Below are 18,098 nucleotides of genomic sequence, written 5' to 3' on the forward strand. Positions count from 1 at the left end.
CTAACAACATGGCGCCGGAGTAGGACGCCTCGGCACACAGGGCTCCGGCTCTGCTAGCTTTTTTCCCCCCTTCCCTTTGTGTCTCACCTGCGCAGGGAGGTCAGAGGAGTTACCGCTGCTCTCCTCATCATGGGGAGCCTGGGCGCACTGTGCTCCGGATCCTGATTCACCCAGATCGCCGCCATCATACCGCCGCTGCCATCCACCACGTGTGCCACACATGGAGCCGCTCCACTGCCGGGGGAGGTCGGATGCCGATGCGGCCGCTCTGGGTGCTGATATGCACGCTCCTGGGGAAGTCAGGCCGCTCCACCGCTGCTCTCCTCATCATGGGGAGGCTGGGCGCACTGTGCTCCAGATCCTGGAACACCCTGACCGCTGCCATCACACCGCCACTGCCCTCCACATCCACCACGTGGGCCACACATGGAGCCGCTCCACCTCCAGGGGAGGTCGGATGCAGATGCAGCCCCTCTGGGTGCTGACATGCACGCTCCTGGGGAGGTCAGGCCGATCCACCGCTCCACCGCTGCTCTCCTCATCATGGGGAGGCTGGGCGCACTGTGCTCTGGTTCCTGGAACACCCGGATCGCCCCCATCACACCGCCGCTGCCCTCCACATCCACCACGTGGGCCACACATGGAGCTGCTCCACCGCCGGGGTCAGATGCTGATGCGGCCACTCTGGGGAGGTCAGGCCACTCCACTGCTGCTCTCCTTATCATGGGGAGCCTGGGCGCGCTGTGCTCCTGATCGCCGCCATCACATAGCCGCAGTCACCCACCACGTGTACCACACACGGAGCCGCCACTGCACAGTCACTGCCCTCCGTGGCTCTCTGCCGCTGCCTCTCCACCGCGACTGTCCAGGGTCTCCTCGCTGCTGCTGACTGCCGCTGAAGGCATCCAGGCCCTCCACAGAGGAACTTTGCTGGGGCCATCCTGGTCCACCGGCTGCGGGCCCTGCTCCAACGGCCTGGAGCTGCCACCCTCCACCTGGTCTCCACGGGGTGCCAGGCTTAAGTCGTCCAGCATCTGGCTGGGGCCCACCGAACTGGCACCCTCTAGCACCTTACCACACAGTGCCAGAGCCGCAGATCCGTCACAGCCTGCCAAGTGAGACATTTAAATGGACTGGGTTGCACTGCAATCTTAGGGGGTCTTACCTTCCACTGCTTTATCTCTCACTGTCTCCTATCGCTCCTTCTTTTTCTCCTTCTCTCTCTCACCACCTGCATATTTCCAAGACATGCAGTGGGGTGTCTGTTATTGCTGCAGTGCAGCAGGTAGCTCCGATCGACATAGCACTCAGACGGACCCACCTAGCTTAAGTTTGTGTAATGTGCAACGTGTGAATTTTGTAATTAATGACTGCTATACATCTCTGAAACTACCTTGCTGTATTTCTATGTTTCTGCTGTTATCGTACCATCACCGACCCTGTATGTGCCAAAAATAATTCTGGGTACAAACCCCATTGTACTTGGCGAAATAAATGATTCTGATTCTGATTCTGATTCCTATGCAGATTGCATAGTTCAGTCCAGGGAAAAGAGGCCTTTCTGTCAGTTTGCAAGGCTGACTGATTTGCATCTACTTATCTTGCAAACTGCTTGTCTGCTTCCTTTGAAGGTTTCCAGTATAAATGGCACTTCCTCCCAGAATTCCTTGCTCGACATGGTTTCTGTTTGGTGAGATTACCTTGGAGCCTCAGCATCTTTTGTATCTTGTTGCGAAAATTCTAGTGTAGTTAATTCTTGGGGAGTGCACTTTGCACTCCTTTTAGTGCAGTCAGGTTCTGTATTATTTGTACTGTTTATTCCTGTTTTGTCTTGTCCTGTCCTTGCGATTGTACTGTCACCTGTGGTGGCTGACGGTGAATCGTTTGGTCTTGCTCCTAGATCGCATTTGCCCTAGCGGTAGAGGCGGTGGATCTCCCTTGTCTGACTCTTGGAGTATAGCCTTAGCTGCGGTTGCTAGTGGTTACTCCATCAGTCTGTCTTGTCTAGAACGAACGCTTGCTGTTGTCTGGTGTGAGGCAACCGATTAGCAAGCGTTCGCGTTATTTGTTGGTGGATCTCCCTTGTCTGACTCTTGGAGTATAGCCTTAGCTGCGGTTGCTAGTGGTTACTCCTTCAGTCTGTCTTGTCTAGAACGAACGCTTGCTGTTGTCTGGTGTGAGGCAACCGATTAGCAAGCGTTCGCGTTATTTGTTGGTGGATCTCTCTTGTCTGACTCTTGGAGTATAACGTTAGCTGTGGCTGCTACTGGTTACTCCTTCAGTCTGTCTTGTCTTGAACAAACGCTTGCTGTTGTCTGGTGTGAGGCAACCGATTAGCAAGCGTTTGCATTAATTGTTTGTCTTCATTCTCCGTGTCCATCTGTTAGTCAGGGTTGGTACGTTTTGCCACTGTTGCGCTTAACGTGCGGTGGCCGTACTGTTAACGCGCTTGTCACTGTTGCGCATATCGTGCGGTGACCGTGTTTAGCTAGTTCATTTGTTATTTTCCTTGGCGTTCAGTTTGTGGTTATTTGCTGTGTCTTCTTTACTCAGTTCACGCTCTGTCTTTGCTCAGTCTTGTGTTGCTGATAGCAATCGCCTCTCTTGCGATTAGCTTTCTTACTCTGGTCTGTTCTGATGTGATATGTCTACCGTCACTGGGTGGCGACTAGATTGGTAGACATTCACATAGTCTGTCTCTGTTCTTGCTTTCTTCTGAGTTGCTACTTTGTTGCCCAGTCTTGCTTAATCCTGCAATTTCAACTGGCATCTGTGGCTGTACAGAGAACTTATTCCTCTGTATTCCACAGCTCCATCTGCTGGTTGCAATTCTCCTCTACAAATCTATACTGGGTACTTTGCTTCTGTGACTGTGGCGATTTCCTTCTGCTTCAGTGCACGTGGTGTGCGCTGACTGGAAATCGCCCGCAGATCATTACAGGTGCAAGGCAAGAGGGCGATCCAATAAGCCACTGTGTCACCCAATAATTTGGTTTGGTTTATTTGTATGTTAAGTTAATTTGTTTAATGATGTATTATTATTAATATTATTATTATTTCGCATTCATATAGCGCCAACATCTTCTGCAGCGCTGTACAGAGTATATTGGCTTGTCACTTAACTCTCCCTCAGAGGGGATCACAATCTTATCCCATAGTTATATGTCTGTGTATGCATCGTGTGGTGTATGTATAATAGTTTGGGGCCAATTTAAGGGAAAGCCAATTGAGTTATTTCTATATTGTTTGGGATGTCTGACTGAAAAAAAACAGAGTGGCCGGAGGAAGCGTACATATAAATTGGCCACCGGGATACTTGGGCACAGGATACAGCCGGTATATGGCTTATACTGCTGCTGCACACGTTCTCGGCAGCATTAAATACTATTCCCCCTCTAGGTCCATGTGGATAGTGGGAAATAATGTAAGTCAGCTTCCAGCTATTGCTGGAAGCCGAATTACAGTGTTTTAAAAGCAACTTCAGCTCCATCTTCTGATGCAGAAGCTACTGACTGTGTGTAACGATTGGTGTCAGCAAGAGGCACAAATATCTGATTAAGTGGTGATATACAGAATCACCACTAATGCAGATATGTTAGAGTGAAATAGTCAGTATCTTCCTGATGGTAAATCAGCGGAAGGCTCACTAACACGGTAAGTGCCTGAAATGATCTACTCAGACCAGTGTCACACCCCGAACCTTGATTATTGGGGATCCGCAGTATCGCCAATAATACAAGGATAGACCCGATTATATAGCAATCTGCGGAATTGCTAATAATGCGGGTAGATGTAAAGCAGTGGACACACGATCAACATGGAAATAAACAAAGCAGTAAATATTCACAAAGTTGTGGAAATATCCACCACACGGCAATTCCTCAGAGGTGTGGTTACCTCTGAATGGGAACCCCGTGTGTGAGATCCCCCAAAGTGGCAGTGGAGGAATCTCGGCCTCTGGCAGTAACGGTCTGCTAGGGCCGGTGTCTCAGGGAGGCAAGCCTCAGATAATAACCCAACAGTGGGAGACGTTCCACTGAAGGGAGCAAGGTCAGACAGAAAGAGGTTCGGCAACAGTACAGAGACGTGAGACGAGAGAATAGTCAGGAACCGAGCCAATAGTCGTTAACGGTACGGGCTGGCAGAGTACAGAATCAGGAAGCAGAAGAGAAGTCAAGACAGGCACAGAATCATACACAGAGAATCAATAACAATAATAATCTCCTAGTCTAGGTGTGAAGTCCTTGGTTTCAACACCTGGGATCTAGTCTAAGGTCTGAGTGCTGACACAGGGTATCGCAAACACAGACGAAGTGTGACTGAAAAGCACTTCCTTATATACTGCCTGGGAGAGAAGTCTCCACCCCAGGCAGCAACCAATCAGAGCAGGCTAAAATGTCAGCTGACCTCCAGGTCAGCTGACACGCTTTCTAAGAGTATAAAGGCGTGTCTGGCGTGCGGCCGCACCCCCTAGAGGCAAGATGGCAGAACCCTGGTGAACAGCATGTTGGTGAGTTTGGAGCAGAGTGCTCGGACGGGTGTGCGCAGTGGATGCGGACGAATTTCCGCATCCCGCGTTGGAAGGTCCGCTTGCCGGACTGGATGCGACCATATTTCCGCAATCCATCCGGCGTTGCAGATTTTTCGTTACAGTACCCCTCCCTCTAGGCGTGGACTCCGGACACGTCCCACCTGGCCTGTCAGGATGGAGCTCATGGAACCGTCTCCTAAGTTTATCAGCATGTAAATCACCTGCTTTGACCCAGGATCTTTCCTCTAGACCGTACCCTCTCCAATGCACCAAATACTGCACTGAACCCTGAACTCGTCTGGAGTCCAAGATCTCCTCAACCTCCCATTCAGGCTCACCGTCAACCATGACAGGGTGAGGCGGGAGGGAGTCCACCTGAACAGCTGGTTTCAGGAGTGACACATGAAAGGCTTTCCCCACCTTTAGAGAATGCGGTAACCTGACTCTGTAAGTAACACGATTAACCCTTTCGGAAATTGGATATGGTCCAATATACCTGGGCCCCAGTTTCGCGGATGGCTGCCTCAGAGCTATATGACGAGTTGATACCCAAACCTTGTCTCCTGGTTTAAACTCCCACTCCGCAGACCGTCTCTTATCTGCCTGCCTCTTCTGTATGATGAAAGCCTTTTTTAAATTTTCTCCGACATTAGCCCAAATCCTCTTGAAAGATTCCTGCCACTCCTCCAGGACAGGGAATGGAGAGGTCGACACTGGCAAAGGAGAAAATTTGGGAGATTTCCCATTGACAATTTGAAAAGGCGCATAACCAGAGGACTCATTCCTGAGATTGTTATGTGCGAACTCAGCAAATGGTAGAAACTTCGCCCACTGGTGTTGGGCGTCCGCCACATAACATCTCAGGAACTGTTCCAATGATTGATTGGTCCTCTCTGTCTGGCCGTTGGTCTGTGGATGGTAACCTGATGAAAAGGACAACGACATACCCATCCCCTTACAGAAGGCCCGCCAGAACCTAGAGACAAACTGGACCCCTCTGTCTGAGACAACATTCTCTGGAATGCCGTGTAATTTAAAGATATTTTGAATGAAAAGATCTGCTAGTTTTTGAGCAGTAGGGAAACCACTCAAAGGCACAAAGTGGGCCATCTTACTGAATCTGTCTGTGACCACCCATATGACAGTCTTTCCATTGGAATCTGGAAGTTCTCCCACGAAGTCCATGGAAATATGTGTCCATGGCTCCTGAGGGGAGGGCAGAGACTGCAAAGTTCCAACTGGAGCCAGTCGGGAGGGTTTGCTCCTGGCACAGACGGTACAGGTCTTAACAAATTCCTTGCAATCTTGTTGTAGAGATGGCCACCAGACAGATCTACACAACAATTCTTGGGTTCGGGTAATGCCAGGGTGTCCAGCATTCTTGTGTCCATGAAACAACTGCAGCACTTTGGGACGTAAAGTACAAGGGACATAAAGAACCCCTCTTGGTTTCCCTTCTGGGACTTCTAATTGAAAAGGACTTAAGAGGCTAGGAAGGTCTTCAACTATCTCAGTGGCTGCCAGGATGATCTCTTTCGACAGAATACTTTCTGAGGAAGGAGATGGAGCAGTTTCAGGTTCAAAACAACGAGAAAGGGCGTCCGCTTTAACGTTCTTACTCCCTGGTGTGAATGTCATTATAAAATTAAAACGGCAGAAAAAGAGAGTCCATCTAGCCTGTCTGGGGGTGAGTCTTTTAGCTTTTTCAATGTACTGTAAATTTTTATGATCCGTGTACACAGTAATTACATGCTCCGCCCCCTCTAACCAGTGGCGCCACTCCTCAAAAGCAAGCTTGATGGCTAATAATTCCCTGTTTCCAACATCATAATTTCTCTGGGCAGGGGAGAATTTTCTGGAACAAAAAGCACAGGGATGAAGCTTGCCCTGAAGTCCTGAACGTTGAGACAATACTGCTCCTACTCCAACCTCCGAGGCATCCACCTCCACTATAAATGGGTAAGCAACATCTACATGACGTAATATGGGAGCAGAACAGAATGCCTCTTTCAGAGAGGAAAATGCCACAACTGCTTCTTCTGACCAATGAGTGGCATCAGCCCCTTTTTTTGTCAAATTAGTAAGCGGAGACACCACCGAAGAGAACCCCTTGATAAATTTTCTATAATAATTTGCGAATCCCAAGAATCTCTGTAGTGCTTTAAGCCCAGATGGTTGTGGCCAATCCCTTACAGCAGAGACCTTCTTGGGATCCATGGACAACCCTGATGTAGAGATAATGTAACCAAGAAAGGCAATCTCCTTTACCTCGAAAACACATTTCTCTAATTTCGCAAACAATTGATTCTCCCTGAGTCTTTGTAACACATACTTTACATGTTGGCGGTGTTCCGTGATATTTTTAGAAAATATCAAGATATCATCTAAGTAGACGATTACAAAGCGACCCAGTACCTCCCTAAAAATCTCGTTGACGAACTCTTGAAAAACTGCAGGAGCGTTACACAACCCAAAGGGCATCACCAAGTATTCGTAATGCCCCTTGGGAGTGTTGAATGCCGTCTTCCATTCATCTTCCTCCCTGATACGGATCAAATTGTAGGCCCCCCTTAGATCCAACTTAGTGAAAACAGAAGCCCCGGGAACCTGTGTAAATAAATCGTCGATTAGCGGTAGTGGATACCGATTCTTAATCGTGATCTTATTTAGACCCCTGTAGTCAATACAGGGGCGCAAACCACCATCTTTTTTCTGAACGAAAAAGAATCCCGCTCCTGCAGGAGATCTTGAAGGGCGGATGAAACCTTTCTGCAAATTTTCCTGAATGTACTCGTCCATGGCCAATTTTTCCGGGGACGAGAGGTTGTATAGGTGGCCCCTGGGTGGCATGGTTCCTGGTTTCAAATCTATTGGGCAATCAAAAGGTCTATGGGGGGGTAATTGATCTGCTGCCCTAGGACAAAAGACATCAGCATATTCCTGATATTGTGGAGGTACTCTTTCCACTTGAATCTTAGTAGAACACAAAACTACATTCTGTAAACAATGTTGTGTACAATAAGGCGACCAAGTAGTCAACTGCCCATTCCCCCAATCAAACTGAGGAGAATGTAATCGTAACCAGGGCAAACCTAGTATCACTGTAGAGGTAGACATCTTTAAAACGAAAAACTGTATGACCTCCCTGTGCAGAGCTCCCACTTGCAGCGAGAGGGGAGGTGTCTGACACAGTGGGGACTTTCCTTGCAAAGGAGTGTCATCAATCGCTGTAACATATAAATGTCTTCCTACCGGAAGTACAGGGATATTTAAACTTAAAGCAAAGCTTAAATCTAAAAAGTTAGCTGTTGACCCGGAATCTACAAATGCTGTGGTAGGAAAGTTCTGCCCTTCCCAATTTAGGGAACAGGGCAATAAAATTTTTTCTTGTTTTGGAGGTAAAACAATTCCGCTTAGGGTGGTACCCCCTACCACACCTAAGCCGAGGAGTTTACCGACTTCCTACCACAGTTTTGTGCAATGTGGCCCTTTTCCCCGCAGTACATGCAAAGACCCTCTCTGCGTCTTCTTGACCTTTCCGCCTCCGTGAGGCGCCCGTGGCCTAACTGCATCGGCTCCTCAGTCTCAACTGCTGGCGAGCTACTGGCCCCAGAAGTCCTAGAGTACATGGGGTACCTGCCCTTCTTGTTGTACCTCAGACGCCTATCTATTTTAATAGACAGCGTAATAGCCTCATCTAGATCTTTGGGTTCCGGATGACTAACCATCACGTCAGTTACTGCTTCTGACAACCCATCTAGGTATCTATCCAAGAGTGCATATCGCTCCCATCTAGAGGACACAGCCCACTTCCTAAACTCTGACGCATACTCCTCAGCAGTACTGCGTCCTTGTCTAAGGTTTTTGAGCTTACGTTCGGCCGTGGCGGCACTATCTGGATCATCGTAGATGACCGCCATGGCCTTAAAAAACTCCTGGACAGAAGACAGAGCAGGATGCTCATCAGGTAAGCCATAAGCCCACGTCTGGGAATCTGCATGCAATAGAGTCTTGATAAGAGTGACCTTCTGAGCCTCGGTTCCCGAGGACACAGGTTTCATCTCAAAGTAAGACAGCACTCTGTGACGGAAATTCTGGAAATCTGACCTTGTGCCTGAAAATTTCTCAGGAATGTTCATTTTAGGCTCGCTAAGAGCCGGGGGAGGTAGAACGTTAAGTGGTGATTGCAACCTTTGGACAGTCTCATTTAACTGAGTAATCTGAGCCTGCTGTGCAGTTACAGTAATCTTCAGCTGTTCTAACTCTGCCCTTACAGTCTGAAGCTGGTTTATCACCCCCTCCATCTTACTTCTTTATGGTCTGTGTTTCTGTAACGATTGGTGTCAGCAAGAGGCACAAATATCTGATTAAGTGGTGATATACAGAATCACCACTAATGCAGATATGTTAGAGTGAAATAGTCAGTATCTTCCTGATGGTAAATCAGCGGAAGGCTCACTAACACGGTAAGTGCCTGAAATGATCTACTCAGACCAGTGTCACACCCCGAACCTTGATTATTGGGGATCCGCAGTATCGCCAATAATACAAGGATAGACCTGATTATATAGCAATCTGCGGAATTGCTAATAATGCGGGTAGATGTAAAGCAGTGAACACACGATCAACATGGAAATAAACAAAGCAGTAAATATTCACAAAGTTGTGGAAATATCCACCACACGGCAATTCCTCAGAGGTGTGGTTACCTCTGAATGGGAACCCCGTGTGTGAGATCCCCCAAAGTGGCAGTGGAGGAATCTCGGCCTCTGGCAGTAACGGTCTGCTAGGGCCGGCGTCTCAGGGAGGCAAGCCTCAGATAATAACCCAACAGTGGGAGACGTTCCACTGAAGGGAGCAAGGTCAGACAGAAAGAGGTTCGGCAACAGTACAGGCGGCAACAGTACAGAGACGTGAGACGAGAGAATAGTCAGGAACCAAGCCAATAGTCGTTAACGGTACGGGCTGGCAGAGTACAGAATCAGGAAGCAGAAGAGAAGTCAAGACAGGCACAGAATCATACACAGAGAATCAATAACAATAATAATCTCCTAGTCTAGGTGTGAAGTCCTTGGTTTCAACACCTGGGATCTAGTCTAAGGTCTGAGTGCTGACACAGGGTATCGCAAACACAGACGAAGTGTGACTGAAAAGCACTTCCTTATATACTGCCTGGGAGAGAAGTCTCCACCCCAGGCAGCAACCAATCAGAGCAGGCTAAAATGTCAGCTGACCTCCAGGTCAGCTGACACGCTTTCTAAGAGTATAAAGGCGTGTCTGGCGTGCGGCCGCACCCCCTAGAGGCAAGATGGCAGAACCCTGGTGAACAGCATGTTGGTGAGTTTGGAGCAGAGTGCTCGGACGGGTGTGCGCAGTGGATGCGGACGAATTTCCGCATCCCGCGTTGGAAGGTCCGCTTGCCGGACTGGATGCGACCATATTTCCGCAATCCATCCGGCGTTGCAGATTTTTCGTTACACTGTGCTCTGCTATAGTCGTAATTCCTATTATGGTCTATGGTGGAGCCGGCTGCGCCCAAATCTCCTGCACTGTAATTACAGCGGTCGCAGAGGAAACCCACACAGACACGGGGGGAACATACAATCTCCGTGCAGATAGGGCCCTGGCTGATAATCAAAGCGGGGACCGAGCACTCCAAAGTGAGAGTGTTAACCATTACACCACCTTGCTGTCCACACAGCATTAAAATACTGCTTTAATAATTTCACCTAGAAAAAAAATTCCAATAGAGCTCTATGCAGGCAAAAAAGCATTGTGCTCTCACGGTACACTGCGACCATGGTACATTTGTCTCTGGATCTTTAGATTGTTTAGAATTTAGACTTTAAGAAGTTCAGAGAAGGACAGACTCATTGCAAGGTTAAACAGGTGCAAGATGTGACAAGATGGAAAAACCACACACTTCATAGCTGACATACATCCATATATGTGTAACTAACTTAGGACAATTCATGCTCTTAGCTTTACTGTGATTAAGGATATTTTCTTTAAGCGATTCTCCATACCTATTCCCATGGGACTAGAAGGTGGTAAAGTGAACTATGTAGATAGTTATGAGCACAGTCATACCTCAGTTTATTATTAGTTCTTTGTTCAATGTTCCCCAATAGAAAGCACAGCCTGTTCCTTACCACAGTTCTCTGCTGCTGTGCTGATGGAGGGAATATTCTCAGGATGAGTAGTTTGCCATGGACCTGCAGGGTACAACGTTCAGTCCAGAATTTTTCCACAATGCCTGTATAGTTTAACAAAGGGTTGTTTGATTAATTTCTACTGTGAAATACACACTGATCAGCCAAAACATTAAAATCATCTGCCTAATATTGTGTATGTGTACCCCTTGTGCCATGAAAACAGCTCTGATCCATCAAGAAATATACCCCCACAAAGCTTCTGAAGGTGCCATGCGGTATCTGACAGATAGATGTTCTGGTGGGACTGGTATGGACTGGATTTAGTTTTGTAGAACATCTCAGAGATGCTTGATTGGTTTGAGATCTGGGAAATGTTGATCTAACAAAAACCATAATTCATCAAACCAGGTCAACTTCTACAATAGCTTTGGACAGGAGTCAGCATGGGTACTCTGACTGGTTTGGGACTATGCAACCCATTATGCAGGTAACTGTGATGCACTTTGTGTTCAGACACCTTTCTCTGAGGGCCATCGCCAATAAATGAAGCTTTATCCAAATAGACAGGATTGGCACTTTCTTCATTAGACTACATTGTGTTTACAGTTTATACAAGTTTGTCCCCGCATCTGCTTTTGTAGTCGCCTGATACTGAATAGCCAAACAGTTGACTGGTGCCATTAATGCTGGAGTCTACTCACAAGTAGCAAAATGAAAAGCCCCTTGGAGCATATGAAAAAGAGCAAATATGCAAACCATAGCCATGACCAAATCAAATAAGTAAAAAAGATGATTAGTTCAAGAATGTGAAACACAAAGCTCTTTGCAGCCTATCTGGCAAGGATCACTTTGGTATACTCTGTATACAAAACAAAAATGACTTTGGACTGTTGTACACTCAACTCAAGATGAATTTTGTTTCTTAGGCCCCGTTCACACTTGCGTTTTGGCAAGTAAACGGACCGGATCCTGATCGGATCCTGATCGGATCAGGACCTGATCCTGATCAGAACCGTACGGTTCCAATCTGGATCCGATCCGGATCCGGTCCGTTTGTATCAGGCATGCATCAGGCTGCCATCCGGATCCGTGGGAAAAAAATAGTGAAATTTAGATAAAAAAATGTTGGGGTCAGCAGAAGGTGCACCTGGTGCACCTGTAGAATCAGGTTCCTCCGCTGTAGGCCTCACCTCCACCACCGACATTCTGCCAAACAGCTCCAGCACGTCTGTCACTGCTGCTCCACTCCAGACATGCTTGGCCCATGTGTCCCCATCCGAAATGGCCGCTTGGATACGCATAGGAAGTGGGGTAGAACGTCAGGTTTTTGTAGGCAGTGTGTTCTGTGCCTTCCGTTCCCCATTGGTTTCTGTGTTCCGGATGGTGCTGTCAGGCTCAGGTCCGGCTCCGGTCCGGGGGCGTGGGCCGGAGATCCGGACCCAAAAAATAGCGCATGTTGGAAAAGTGTCCGGAGTCCGGATCCGGTCTGGCTCTGTACTGTACGGAACGGACACGTGTGAATGTCCGCATAGACTTTGCATTGCTATGCAGAACGTACGTTCCGTTTGTACAGTATACGGTCCGGATCAGATCAGGAAAATCCGGACAGGGAACGCTGATGTGAACCGGGCCTTAAGCATAGTCTTTGTACCGTTGTGTTAAAACAGAAGCAGTAAGATAAATAAAATGTCCTCTTAAATTAAGTTTGTGCGCATCGGTAATATCTGCAGGTATTATAGAAATGGGCCCATTATTCAGATACCTTTGGGAGAAGACATGGTGCCAGCTCTGGCTAGAAAGCCAAGGCTTCCTTTCAATTTGTCAACGGTGATAGGATGACTTGAAAGGCCACCCCCCATTATGTTGCCACTGTGGATGAACATCACATTATTATTGCTTTTGCTCTATTGGGGTGGGTTTGAACTGACTTTACAAATTGTTTCGCATCCAGAAAGGTTTTGTTTTTTTTTGGGAGGGGGGGAGGTTGAGATCATAGTGCCCACAGTTCACATAATATGAGTGAATGATGGATATGATATCATGTTTTTTTAGTTATGGAGAGCATGTTACATGTAGTGTTGATTGTAATGGGTAATCTCACTTTCATGATTTTTTTTGTAATTTTCCCAATTACAATTCAGATCATAATTATGATTTCCTAGATTTTGATTTTGTGTACTTTTTGAAAGTCCCCAAAAATTATGCTTATTATAGCCTTTGTGGTAAGTTTCCCATGTGTCTACTGAGTAGCCATGAGAGAATATGGCCATCAATTTTGTTAAAATGTCACTTTTCTCACAGAAGTCTTTGAGCATGAGAATACACATTTTCACCAGATGCATTGAGGTTTGTGGAATTGAGAAAAAAACATGTTTGCCAACTGTATTGGGCAAAAAATGTCTAAGGGAATGAGAATACACATTTTTGCTAAATACCTTAAAGTCTATGATCATGAGAAAATAGATTTTTGCCTAGTGCATTGAAGTCCATAAACATAAGAAAACACTTTTTCAAGAAAGTTCTTTTATTTAATTATGTATCGTAACTGTGATTTAATATGATAATCATCTCATAGTAGTTATAGATAATAGAACTATTAAAAAAAAACTATAAAAAAATAGAAATGTTGCATTATGAATTTGTGTTGAAATTGCAAATTTCGCTGCAAAATTACTACTATGCAAAAAATTAGTTACTACTCACTGGTTACATCAAAAAACATAATTCTGGTTACATAACTGTGGATAAGGAATATGCAGCTTTCTTGGGAAAAGATACATACACAAAATAAGCTCCAAAACAGTTGTGTCACTCGTCTCCCTTGTACTGTCTAGATCTTATTTCATTGGTCAGGAGGAGACGAGACAACCAACTAAAATGGACAATTTTCACCTCATGGGGTCTCCACATACAGTGCAGAAGGTAAAACATTTGCCATCAAGACCTGTTACCTATATGACAGTTTTGTTATTTTAATTCTTTAATTCTATACTAGATATTATATGTCCTTTTGTCATTTGTGTTTGTATGAAAAAGATAAACATTTTAATGGAATTGATGCTACTCTAGTTTCGAAATTCTACTTATTGAATAAAATATCACATTATAACATAAAGCAGCAAGGAACTTTTCAGTTTAAATAGTTGCAAATGATCATTGGAGCAAAATCAAGTGGAGTAAAACAATAAAAAACAAGTTCAGCATCAAACATCGTGACATAGCCCCAAAAGGGGTTCAAGGAAACCGACAATGGCTTACATTCAGGGTGAGTAGTGGTTGAAGTGATAAAAGGGAGTCATAATTCACATACAACCAGGGCTGGTTTAAGCAGCAACGGGGCCCAGAGGCAAAGGTAACCCGGAACCCCTACCCCCATTCCCCAGAAAATTATTTCTTTGGTGGTCCCTGAGTGGTCCCTGCTTTATTTAGCACCATCATCTTCCGTGGCGTTGTACAATAGGAGATGTAAAGAAGGGCACATAATATACAGACATTGGTACACATGACAATAAAGACAAGGAAAGACAGGACTAGACAAAGGTTCAGCAAGGCAGCCCGGAAATTGGCATAGTTTTTACGGGAAAAGGCAGCCCTCACATCCTTGTCATTACAGTGTCCCTTTAAAGAAAAAACGTGACCAAGAATTGAACTTCATCCCAATCAGTAGCTGATACCCCCTTTCCCATGAGAAATCTTTTCCTTTTCACAAACGGATCATCAGGGGGCTCTGTATGGCTGATATTGTGGTGAAAGCCCTCCCACAGTGGGATGTCAGGACCATGGTCCTGTCCTGACAGTTTCCTGTATGTGAACCTCATTGCATTGTGGGAAATATCAGCTGTTTACAGCTGGGTCCAACTGCCAAAAAAGCAAGCAGCAGCTTTTTCCACTGACATCACCTGCCAGCAGTAAAAATGTCACCATGTGGTAAATGTCAGAATGTAAATCAGGGAGAGGAAAGATTTTACAATGGGAAAACACTGACTTGACTAAATTATTTATACAAAATTATTGTAAAAATGAAGCACTTTTTTATTACATTATTTTTACTAGAGTTCCTCTTTAAAGTGGGATTAAACTCAAAATTACAATTTTGCTTTAAAACACTCAGCACAATAACAAAAACGACCTGTACACGACTGGTCTGATGTCATTTAAATGCATATTTACACCCCGCTGAAGTCGCAGGACAACCTGATAGACTTGAAACTAAGTAATTAGCGAGCAAATAAAAGAGTGAGATTTATCTTCTTCACCCCTGGGCACAGCAGAAACTATTCTGCTTTGTTGACACAGAGTAGTACATTGCAAATAATATCTGATAATTCTGGCCAGCAAGGGCAATTTTATCAATTACTAGTTATATTAATTGAAAAGCTTGAGTGTTAACCCTTTCGGTACCTTAAAAACCAGTCAGATGGTTTTAGCTGTGTTTTATGCTGTGTTTAATGCTTTACACCATAGATGACATTTGAGTTTAATCCAACTTTAATACCTTAAAATATTAAGATGTGATTTATCTGCAGACAATCCAATGTGGATTTACAATGGCTGTTATAAGAATAGTTTGGGTTGTGTTATAAGAATAGTTTGTGTTGTTTCTCAAAATTTATTATCTTGTTAATTATCTTGTTAATTATCTCACCCTATCTTTTTAAAACCTTTTAAGCAGTCAGCAAGTAACAAAGTTCTAAAGATCAGGCAAATATTGTAACATTAACCTCCCTGTGACTGCCTAATGCTGATCGATGGCCACAGAGTGGCTCCCCCAGGACCGCCTAATGTTGATCCTGGGGGTGGAGATTAGCAGGGATTGCGCGCGAGCATCCCTGCTGAGCTACGAAGCTCCGCCCCATAAACAGCCTAGCAGCCGCGATCGGACCTGGCAGGCTGTAAATGAAAAAAAAACGTCCAAAATGACTACAGCGCTGGGCTCTAGTGCGGTGCTGTACGGGGGACAGCTCTGTCAGTGACCTGTCCCTAGGAGAGGCTCAAAATCTGATCCCTCGCATAGGCTGATGCCTATGAGAGGCGATCCTACTGCTGGATTTCGGAGGGAGGGAGGAAAATGTAAAAAAAATTGAACAAAAAAAACCTTTATAAATTAATAATTATAATAATAAAAAAATAATAACATCGCAGCAACAATCAGATGCCACCAACAGAAAGCTCTGTTGGTTGCAAGAAAAGGAGGCAATATTAATTTGTGTGGTAAGTTGTATGACCATGTAATAAACTGTTAAAGCTGCAGTGTGCTGAATTGTAAAAAACATGGCCTGGTCACTAGGGGGCGTAAGCCTGTGTTCCTCAAGCAGTTAAAGGAAACCTGTAATGTTAGAAACTAATACATACATTTCCAGTTTTGTGACGTATGACAATCAGATCTAATATTCTGTATTGTATGGAGATTTCACAGTGAAGTTAAATAAACTTCAACTTATCCTTTGCCTCCTCTTTTGTTTTCTTTCCAAAGGTGTCTCAAGGACTCCATTGTGAAAGAGACATTTCTGCAAACACCGATTTCATGATTGCTGCAGGCAGGTGTACTAGAAAAAAAATCGAGCAAATAATTAAGAGGAAGTATGCATACCTAGATTTGAAGCATGGAATCATCATCCTATTCAGCCACTACCCAGAGGCCATATAAACAAAGCCAATAAGGGAAAGTGAGCTCTATGTAATGGAAAATAGGTTGCTATTTCTTTTTCCTTTTACTTTCTGCCATGGACAACCTTAAATTGTGCCAGAAGTTATTTAGCAAATTCATCTTGTTTTTACATGCTTCATAATAAATGTTATTGCTATTGTTTCAGAGCACATTCACCTAAGAAGATGTGAAGCACAAGACTCTTAAGGTCAACCTTAATTACCTTCAAATACTAAAAAGCCTTAATAGGAAAGACAGAGTGTCCAACGGCCCAAAATAATCTGGTGACCATTCAGGGCTTGAATAAAATGTAATCTGAATCAAGAACATACGTAGTTAACGTTGGCCCCTTTGCAGAGGTGGAAATGTTTACAAAGGCAACATAAGCTTTGCAGAGCAAGGTCTACACAAAGCTATCCAAACACTTTTTTTTCAGCAGGGATTGCAAGTCTTTTCTTCTCCTTGGGCAATGGCCGGTGACAGGTCTGCCCTCTTACGCCTCTTCTTTTCAACCTGTCTCTGAAGCCATTGTCATATTCTCTTGCCTTATCAGATATGTTTGAGGGATTGGGGATTGGCTCTTGCCTCCTTAAAAGGGTACTATGACAAACATTAGGCTAATGGGACAACCCTGGTAGCATGTAAGCAATTTTACGAGCATCAGATATTAAGCAGGGTTTTCTTTAACCTCTTGAGGATCAGTGGTTTATACTCCCCTAGTGACCAGGTAATTTTTTACAATTCAGAACTTCACAGCTTTAACAGTTTATTATATATAATTCACACTGCGCCACTTAAGGATCCTGAAATAAACGTCCAAAACGTGTTAAGAGCAAAAGGTTGCTGCAGCAGAAAGTTCCCAGAAAGGATCACAAATCAATAAAAAGTTTCCAACTGCGCTCACCGACAAATAGACTGGCTAGAATTAGAATATCGTCCAAGTAATGGAAAATTCGTATGCCCTGTTCCCGGTGCAAAGCTATCACTGCCTGCAGGACCTTCGAGAAAGTTCTGGGCGAAGTAGAAAGGCCGAATGGAAGGGCTCTGAATTGAAGATGAACATCCTGGAGGGTGAATCTGAGGAATTTTTGAAATTGTGGATGGATTGGAATGTGGAAATAAGCATCCTTTAAGTCTATTGAAACCATATGATCGTTTGGTTTAACTGCCAGAATAATCGACTGCAAAGACTCCATCTTGAATTTCGGTAGAATAATGTGTTTGTTTAGTTTCTTTAGGTCTATGACAGGCCGCCAGTCGCCTGTCTTTTTGGCAACTAAAAAGAGAGGAGAGTAAACTCCCTTGTGTTTTTGAGAGATAGGGACTTCTAGAACTGCCTCTTGTTGAATCAATTGTTCTATATACTGTATCAAGCAATCTCTCTTTTTTAAGGAAGATGGAAGTCTCGTAGGAACAAAGATGTCTGCTGGCTGGGATCTGAATTTCTACCGATGTCCTTTTCCCACTGTCGCCAAAACCCAGGGATTTGAAACCCTGTCCGCCCACACTCGGGCGAAACTTAAAAGCCTCGCCCCAACTGGAGGAGTGTGGGCGGACAGGGGCCCAAAAGGACTTCCCCTGAGACTGATGAGTTGAGGGTGTAGTCTTTACTGTTTTATTTAAGGCTGATTGGGCCCCATGCCATTTTCTTTGATACCCTCTTCCTGGCTTATACGTACTAAAATTTTTGAACCTTTGAATCTGGGACTTTTGTACAAATCTCTGTTTTCTGAAAGTTTTATCCTGGGGAATTTTACCCGACTTT

The sequence above is a fragment of the Hyperolius riggenbachi genome, chromosome 9 (genome assembly GCF_040937935.1).
Source record: "Hyperolius riggenbachi isolate aHypRig1 chromosome 9, aHypRig1.pri, whole genome shotgun sequence".
Taxonomy (NCBI): domain Eukaryota; kingdom Metazoa; phylum Chordata; class Amphibia; order Anura; family Hyperoliidae; genus Hyperolius; species Hyperolius riggenbachi.